Raw genomic sequence first — 9,963 nt, 5'->3', positions numbered from 1 at the left:
CTGTCATTTTTGTGACATTGTTGTAGCTTGGTTACATACAAATCAACTGTATTTTATGAAAATTAGTATGTACAACACAGAATTATGTACAAATAAGGTTTAATTAACATGCTTTTAAGGTCACATTTTGCAGAGACCTACAGTACTTTACGTGTAAAACAGAACTACTCAGAACTGATTTACGTATAAAGCAGTCTCAACTGTACTTTAAAACCAGTATATATTTTCCAAGACTTAACAAATGAAAGGATCTGTGTGTCATGCGTGGGAGAAAAAATACCCTATTCTACTAAAAATCAGAAATTTGTCCTTAACCCTGGTATGAGACTGTGGGGTCAATTCTGACCCATTTAAGAAAAAAAGTCCGCATTTCGAAATTTTTTCAAGAACATATACGATAGCAAGTGACTGTCAAAAAATGTGAAAGTGTGAAATGTGATTTTTTTTGTTTCCCGAGAATTCTTGGCTGTTTTTGTTAGTGGGGTCGAATTTTACCCCAGTGTCCGATTCGTGAGATGTTAGTTTTTTGTACTGATTAATATAAGAAATTATGTTTTGTAAAATTGCGTTGTTTAATGTAGGTTGTGAAAAATATAGGGTAATGCAACAGTTATAAATTGGTGTTTACTGACATTTCTTAAAGTTCTCATTTTCATATTTCTTCCCTTATGTATTTTTTCTTATTTCCTATAAAACTATGTAAATAGAAGGTTCAATATGTTAATGTAGGTACATTGGTTGTGAAAAATATACTGTAATGCAACAGTTATCAATTGGTGTCATTGTCTGAAAAAGATATACAAAAGTTTACGAAAAAACAAACAAACAAATTTGACCCCACAGTCTCATTTACGTTATAAAAATGCAGAGTCTGAACTGAGGGTTAAGTATGTACAGCAAACCCTCCTGTGTCCTGCAAATGAATTGGGTGGTTCCATGATTAATTTTTCAATCAAAGTTATAGTAAATTCTTCTCTGTCAATTTTTTGGTCACTATGTACCATATGCAAGCAATATTCATACAATATTCTCCTTGTACAAATGAGTGGCCATAAACACAAGTGTTAGTGTGCAGCTGTAACTACTTGCTCTTATCTTATAGCAACGTTACTGAATTTGAAGTTGAAAAAAACTGTTTCAAACTCCACTTGTTTTTAAGATACGTATATACTAATTAGAAATGTGTCAAAAAGAAACCCACAGGAAAGTCTCAAAACACAATGTGGGACACACTCCTTTCATGGTATAGCATAGTTAAACTATGTTCATATTTTAATAATGAAAAAAATAAATTACTTACCATAAGATGTGTTTTCTATTTTCTTTACTCAATTTTGCACAAAGATCACTTCAATCAAGAAGGGAGAGTTAATTTGCAGAAGTTTAGTATAAAGGTTTAAAAGTATGGAAATATGATCCTGTATTATATTCTACTTGTTGTCTGGAATAATTCAACTGTTTATTGATTGACGTCAGAAACAGATGTAATAAGAATAATTATTAGCTCTACGTGATTAATGTTGGAAAGATTACTCCCAAACTAATATCTAAAAGGCAAAATATAAATAAAGTAATTTGTGTTAGTTTAATTACAATTCAAGATTGGTAAACAGTCCCCAGTATTCCTTTAAAAAAATCCCTCCTTTCAGAAATCCTGGGCATGCCACTGTTCATAAATTTATATATTTCTACTTAAATAGAAATGAAAAGGAATAGGGGAATGCATGACAAATAAAAAGTACTTGGTAAATAGCTCTTGATTACCAAAATGTGGAAGTTCTAACAAGCTTTGATAGTTTCACACAGAGAGATACTATTTTATGGCAAGTAAAGAAAATACAAAGTTCAAATAATGAATTAGAAACTTAAAATACACAGCCAAACTCAGCCACTTGTCACCGAGAGAACCCAAAAAAGAATGGACAAGTGAACCATTGTCTCCTAAATGTTTTCGCTATTAATGGAAATTTTACAACAAAATAAGAGAAGTGCAATATATCGGGTCTTGCATTTATTATTATTATTACAATTATCACTTCTCTCAGTCTTAATACTGCTTATGCAGATTGGCTGGTACTTTTCTAAATGACGATCACAATGAATGATTTCTCATTAGCATGCAATGTTAATTATCCATTGTCTAGCAATTCCAAATGTTCTGTTAGCCATCACAGTGGAAATAACTAAATTTGTTCTCTGCCTTCAGATGGCTGACACAAGTAACTATATTGTGGATGAATGGTGAGCAGCATGTGCATGAACATCCACACAGCAGTGAAACCACAAGGGAAGTGCAATATTACTTCACTGTAAGATTTAACATAAAGGCCCAACCCAGACAGATAGTAATTGCACACAGAACATGCAGACAAATTATTGTGTCAAGAAAATGGTGGTGGAAATCATACTGACCTTCTGGAGGGATAACTTTCTAAATTGTTCTGCAGGGAATAACAAGACATTGAGATCAGCCTGTACAAACAACAGCAAAGGTAATAGTAGACCCCACGGCAAAGTGGGTTAGAAACCCTGCTTGCTTCAGGGCAGTTTTCATAAGGCAACTGAATTGTCTCGGGCTGAACCAGGAAATGGACGGTCTTTAATCCCCAAGGCCATTCTGCAAAACGAATGCCAGAAGAGGTTTGTGTGTGGATTTGCTGGATGATGATAAGTGGATATGTTATTGTTTTCGTTATTTTATGTTGCTTTGCTACCTTTGAATTTTGAATGACGAATAGAGTGATTTGATGAACTGACACACACGAAAAAGCCAACCCCGTGGCAAATTGGGTAGCATAACATGCTTCAAAGTCGAATAGTTGGGTTTAGAACATGGTCTTCATCCCACCTCCACCTTACATATTTAATCTTTATCATCACAATTAACGGAGAGTGGTAGAACAATTGCGTGAAATAACAAAAATATAATCTTCGGTATTGGCTTCCGAGTTTGAAGCATTGTTGTTTTGTCAATTAATAGCACGATACAAATTAAATGATTCTTATTTTCTAATGAATAGTAACAAAAGAAGAGCGATAGGTATTCCTCGTATTTTCGCAAAAAAAACAACTAATTTCCAGTCTGTGGTGATAACGAACTCTATTTATCGTGCAAAATATGTTTAAAATAAATTATGTTAATCCATGCAGATGTAACCCATTATGGAGGGTTTTCAGGGTGACGTAGTAATAACATCAAGCCTTGCAATCAAGGGGCCCTGGGTTCCATAAAGGTTTTGGTCCCACTTTCAACTGTAGGTCCAGGTCTGATTAGCCTCTCTCTGTATAAAATAGACTTGAAAGAAAAACCCAAACTAATTAAGAACTTGTCACAAAATGCTGCCCATATCAAGAATGGTAACAACGAAAATAATTTTGAAAAGCAACATTACGCAAAGCACCTTAACCCCCCCCCTCCCCCCCCCCCAACTGCTTACAACATGATACTATTCGTCACATTATTATTTTAGACTTCAAATTCTGACATTTGCAGCCTTGAAATTCATTCTCTCTCTCAATAATTAAGTGCTTTCTGTGCTTTGCTTTGCTCTAGCTCTTTGTGTGAGCTTAAATTAAATGTGATAGAAGCTTATCTTCAATCCTTCACACAACTTCGCTATTTGCTTGCTACAGGTTTAACTTCTTAACAGAACTTATATCGAACATCACTCATGAAATATATTTTACCTACCAGCTCTTAATTCAACTTTTAATTTTCACATATATTTTTATTTTTGTTATTTAGCATTGCTTTTCTCCCACTTTTGGGCAATCGCGACGATGAAGATATGATATATAGAACATTCAAAAAGAACACCAATGCCCAGACCTAGGACCCCTGACGTAAAATCATCTAGTGCTACCACTCAGTCAATTTTCACATAGAAACTTACACACCTGTTCCTTATAACGTATGCGCCAAAATATACAGTACTGAAACTAGCGCACCTCGAACACGCATGCGCGTTTGTCGATGGGGCATAGCGCAGCTGGTCGTGTTCTCAGTAGTAAAAAGGAAGTTATAACTCGCTAATAGTGTGTATTTTAGTGTTTCTTTCAGGATAAATAAACTCACAGATGACAACAATTTAATGTTAGTCTTTTAATTTCAGTACTGTATATTTTGGCGCATACTGTATATGTATTTTGTTTTACCTGCTGCAACTCTCTTATGAACACTAACCCCTCGTTTCAGGTTTATCTAATATTTATAGCTATTGCTTTCTAGTGAATGATAATCCTATTAAGCCTTGTGAATCTTACTATGAAGAAAACCCTGTTATAGAGGATGGAAACGTTACGTGTTATTAATAATATATAATAAAAATGCTTTGGTTAGCATTTTTAGTGTATTGAATGAATATTGCATTTTCATTTCGTGTTGAGGCATATTTTCGTTACCTAGATTTTGCATTTAAAAAATGTAGGTCTAGTATATATTAGTCATTGTGAATTCAAGTCAATTAAAACATTTTGCGTTGTTGCGAGATTATCTATTTGGATAATATTTGGACATAATGAATCTAAGTAGAGAAAATGCAACTTGTATATCAAAATTGCCATGTCCAACTGATCTCCGAAAGTAGTGTTTAGCACGTCACATTTCAAGTATAGTCCATGATTGTATCTAGTATATGAACGAGATGTGTCCCTCCTCTCAAACAATATGTGGCTTGTCCCCACCGAACAAAGTGCGTCACTTATAAATTAAGTGTCCGAAAGCAGGTATTAGGCATGGACAGAACAAAAAATACTCCTAAGCAATTAACAATGTTATAAGCCAATTCATGGCCGGTTGTTATTGACGGTCTTCCCCAACCTATCTGCTTTAGGTCCTGGGTTCTAGTCCTGGTCTGACAATCTCTTTTTTAAGTGTCTCTTCATCAATTTAATCTAATTATCATCCATCTTCATAGTTTCAATTAATTATAAAAGTGATATAAAAGCAAAGCAAAATAAGAACAAATAAAAATAATTGTAAAATGACTACAATGTCAGAACTACATTTGAAAAATAAAATGCGAGCAGATGATTCATCTTCAAACAGGCATTTGGGGAGAATTGTGTAGACAGACAACATGCTCCCGAAAGTTGCCAATCCACGTGTAGCATGACCTTCGATACTGGAGTTGTGCTTTTCATGAAAGTTTGATCAACGCTCCTCAAGCATCTGATCAAGAATGTCTCTGTGTTCGCAGCATTGCCAACTTATTTCTAGTCGGGAAAATCTTTTTCCTCCTATTTAATTTGCGGTTGGCTGTACCTATTCCAACATGACAGAACACCTCCTTTCTCAACTTCGGCCAACAAATTTATTTTTGCCAGTAGTGGGTATCGAACATACAATGAAACTATGATGCGCTACAAATCTGGTGTGTTGTGGAGTAGTGGTTTAGTGCACTTGATTTGTAGTCAGTCACAGATCCCCCCCCATCTGCTCTGTTACGTAAGTCTACCAGACTGTTGGTATATCTCGCACCACGACTTGAGCTCTGGAGAAAAAGTATTAGAGTTGACTGCAGAAGCAGTGATAACCCTCATACTGAGTTCTCTACCCTTCAAAAGCAGTGTTTGCAACTTCACTAACTTCTTGCTATTCCCAATATATGTTACCAAAATGTCTGATAACGAAGAGCATTTCTTAGGAAAGCTGTATATGCACTAAGTTGTTTGAATTGAAAAAAAAAAAGTATATCGACCTTGTAACCTATTACAGTCATGTTTGCTTTGTAAGCAATGCTGCGAGCTCCTCTTCCCCCCCGAGCTCTTCTCTCTCCTTTTCGTAATGGAAGTTCTTGGGTTGAAACACGTGTCCATCCCTCTGACATCATCAATATGTATATATGTTATGGAATTCTAGATATATTTTTTTTCTCACTAAGGGCCCCAAATATATTACTTGCGGAAGGCCACAGGAAACTGTGCTACGTCAATAGCTGCCATTATAAGCCTCCTACATTCTCCACTTGGTGGCTGAGGCCCTGCAGCGTCTTTGTCACATTGCCACGTTTTGGCACCGTATGATGTTCGTTTATGTATGTTTCGTTACACGGCTCTTCCAGTGTTTCGGCAGTCATGAATATCTCAAGAAATTGACGCAAATTATAATATTTGTTTTTCCTACCAAAACCTTCCTATTGGATTCAGTTCTTTAATAAGGAAAACAAAGATCACGTAAACATTTCCATAATGTAACCCCAAATTGAAAATTGATTTTTTCTTGCAACTACTTTGATAGGTGTATGTACAGTATTGTACACAACATAAGAATCTCTTATACGCCATCTAATAACCCCTCTTTATGGTTTGTGGCAGTGGTTAGTACAGCACTCTACAATGCGAGGAGCCTCAGGTTTGCCTGTAGATGGTAGTGTTTTGTGAGTGTCCCTTCATCAATATCATCATATCAGTCATCATCATCTTCGCGATTAGCCAAAAGTGGCAGAAAAACGAAGTAAAATAAATAGAATCAATTAATGAATTAATAACCATTTTATCCAAATTGGATTCATTGATTTCGGTGATTTTACTTTGATTTCCTGGCACTTTTGGCTAATCGAGAAGATGACGATGAGTGATATGAAAACACTACCATCTACAGGCTGGAATTCAAACCCGGTGGACATCGGCGAGTATCTTTGGAAACGATGTTTGTGCTTCTCCCACATTTCTTGCCTGGCTTCACAATGCAGAACCCCCCTTTCGCCGAGTTATGCAAATCTACATCTAAACTGAGTGACCAGTTAATTGTTTACATCTGTAGATGGCAACATTGGAATTTTGCTGCACCAACCTGCCTTACCCATATGGCTCCCTCAGAATTCCACTTTCCCCAGAGCTCAAGTTGTCGCGTGAGGCCTATAGAAAGACAATAAGACTGGTAAGATGAAGCAATATTGCATCGAGGGAGAGGAAAAGGTAACAATGGTCACGGGTTGTTAATTCTTAGAAGATGGGATGGAAAGAATGAACATGTGGCCTTCAATGACTATTAAAAAGTAACAAATTTTTTTAAGTATCTTCAAATTTCATCAGTGCTGAGGCATGACATTTTTAGGTAGCCATCGCAAGATTTGCAGAATGTCAAGGTCATTGCATTTTAAAATTTAAAAGCTCACTGAAATACCACAGATTTAATTACAAGAAACCAATTATATTGTTCCAACGATGAGAATTATGAAATATGATTAATTTGTATTCCTCTTGTAATTAAATACATATAACAAATAGTCATTATGAATTACAAAGTAAAATGGGCCTAATCAATTTAAAATGGCAAATTTGTGAATGACTGTGTTGTAGAATTTTTCACATGCTCTTGTAGACTCGAAGAGATCTTTCTCAATGGATACTAGAGCTATAGTGCACATCTGCTCTTCTCCTTGTGTTGATTCTTTCAAAAGTAAATTCTCTTGACAGAATAAAATCTCTTCTCAACTGATGCTGTCGTAGCTGGTATAGTGCATATTTATTTCGACAAAACGGAAAACTTCCTTAAAAGCATTGTCTAACTTTTCTTCTATCTAAAAAGTTACCAATTTACATGGGGATTTATCTTGGAATGTTGCAGTTCTATAAAACACAATCAGTTCATTCCTTAGGCTTTGTTAATCAAAAACATATGGATAAACTATCTACAAGGCAGCAAGCAGATTTTGAGGAAAATTGTTCATTTCCAAATATGATTCAAATACAGCAATTTCTGCAACAACGAAAAATGCTCAGCTACATGACACATTTTCAATCATGGCAAAATAAGGCCTCTCTTGCCTTTGTTCAGGTGATAAACATAGGCATCGGGAAGTGGGGGTCGGTGGACTCCCCTGGAAATTGACAACGTTCGTTTAAAGATACAAGAAAGCTGAAAGTTTCTTACTCTTATTGTTAAGAACAGAAATAAAGTTCATTCAGTTAGTATTCGAACAGAATAATCAAAGTAAAAATGCATTGGATCGAAAGCATTGAGTGAAAAATACAGGAACAAGGTTATATTCTACCATTTCATCCAAAGAACAAATGGTTTTACAGTTTTCAAAATTCTAATAATAACAGTTGTAGGTGAGAGGTCACACAACACACTTTATAAAATTAATCCCCCTAACATTTAAAGCCTTTTCTTGAACGAGACCTGCAAAGGTTAATATCAAAATGCATTCAGATAATAACTGCATAAAATGCAAAATAACTCATGGAAAATAGTTGTGCTGGTATTCACTTGTTTGGTGGATCGAGTCTCCACATTTATATAATAATAATAATAATTATTATTATTATTATTTTGAATAAAATTTGTTTTAATAGTTTATAATATTTATTATTGTATAATGACATTTATAATCGTGGTAATAATACTCATTGTTATTTTTTCTGCTATTCAACTTTTATCATTTGCCAACCCCCCCTGAAAAAAATATTTGGCGATGCCCATGGTGATAAACCATGGCTGGCTCTGCATTTCACATGGTGTAACTCCCAAGATTAGCTGAAGGCTACTGAAGTCAGTCAGATTTGCCAAATTCAGCCAGGTAACAGCATTGCACTCAATAGGAAACATAGAGAGTGGGTTGGCCACGAGTAGTAGTACTGGACTCGCAATTCAATGCACTAAGCTTAGCCAATCCCTTGCGTATTTCTTGCTGTTTTATGCTGTCATTTGACTAATTCTGCACAAATATTCAAATATTCTGACTAGATTTTTTGGTTGTTCTCTAAAATGTTTAAAATGCAATCTTTTTATTATTTTGCTTTGTCATCGCTGCATCTCCCGACGACCGGTCGAAGTACCTCTGTGAAGCATGCTATATGTACTGATAATTTGTCCAAGAGCAAATTTTTGACAGTTAAACAGAAATTGCTAAAGCAATTAAAAATCAAACACTTACTTTAACACATGCCTGTATTTTACATTTGTAGTTCACATGATGATATCTCTTTATTCATTCAACAGAATTCACATCAAGAGAGAGAGAAAGAGAATGAAATAATAAATTACAAGGTTCTTCTTAACAGTTCACATAACCACCCTTTGATATTACAAAATAACACAATATTGTTACTATTAAAGTGGTTTTTATTCATGCTGTGATATTTCATCCTGGTTCTCCAGAACCCAGATTTTTTTAAAAAAAATAAATGCTTACGAGCTGTTGTAACAGGTATTTTACTTTTTGTGGACATTTGCCACCTGGTATATTTTCCTGCTGTAACGCCATCAAATATGGTAGTGGCTAAATCACAAAACTTATCATATCTCTGGTGATACTTATCCCAGTTTCATGAAACTTGTATTTTTCTAATTCAACTTTCATGAAGCAACTGATATGAGTATAAAGTCAAAATAAAATATGTAAGTACTTAGTATTTAAGTTTAAGGTACTAATTATTAAAGTACATGGTTTACTTACACTACCAAGTTGCTGAATTAAAATAAAAATGGATGATATGAACAAGAATAAAAACCACTTTAACAGTAGCATTTACTGGATTCTTCTGCAATATAAATTTCACTGACCATTATCTTGTTATTGAAAGAAATCAAATAAAGTATATGAAAATTAAATTATTTACAAACAAATGTCGACAAATTTCAGCATGAAGTTTGTTATTAGCTGCTGTTGTAAGACAAATGCAAATTTAAAGGAAAACTGTGTTTAAAAAAATATCTGTTTGTTCTACTTTCTGTACCATTGTAGAAAGTGAATGAAATATGTACTTGCTTATGTTTTACCTAGCACTTCAAATTCAACCTAGTCCCAAAAAATGAAATACAGAAATTAAAAAGTATGCAAAAACTCATGTAAAATATACTGGGCACACATTCATCTTCTTTTATCAATATTCAACTGATGGATAGTAATTGCAATGAATCTTGGAATGAAATTAAATATTACTAAAGTGCACTTCTGACTGAATTGGCGACTTACGGTGCCTAACAACATAAAAGTCTTGCATGTAACACTTAAG

This window comes from Lepisma saccharinum, chromosome 10 (assembly GCF_977018435.1).
Source record: "Lepisma saccharinum chromosome 10, izLepSacc3.1, whole genome shotgun sequence".
In the NCBI taxonomy this organism is placed as follows: Eukaryota; Metazoa; Arthropoda; class Insecta; order Zygentoma; family Lepismatidae; genus Lepisma; species Lepisma saccharinum.
This window is presented reverse-complemented; position numbering follows the sequence as displayed.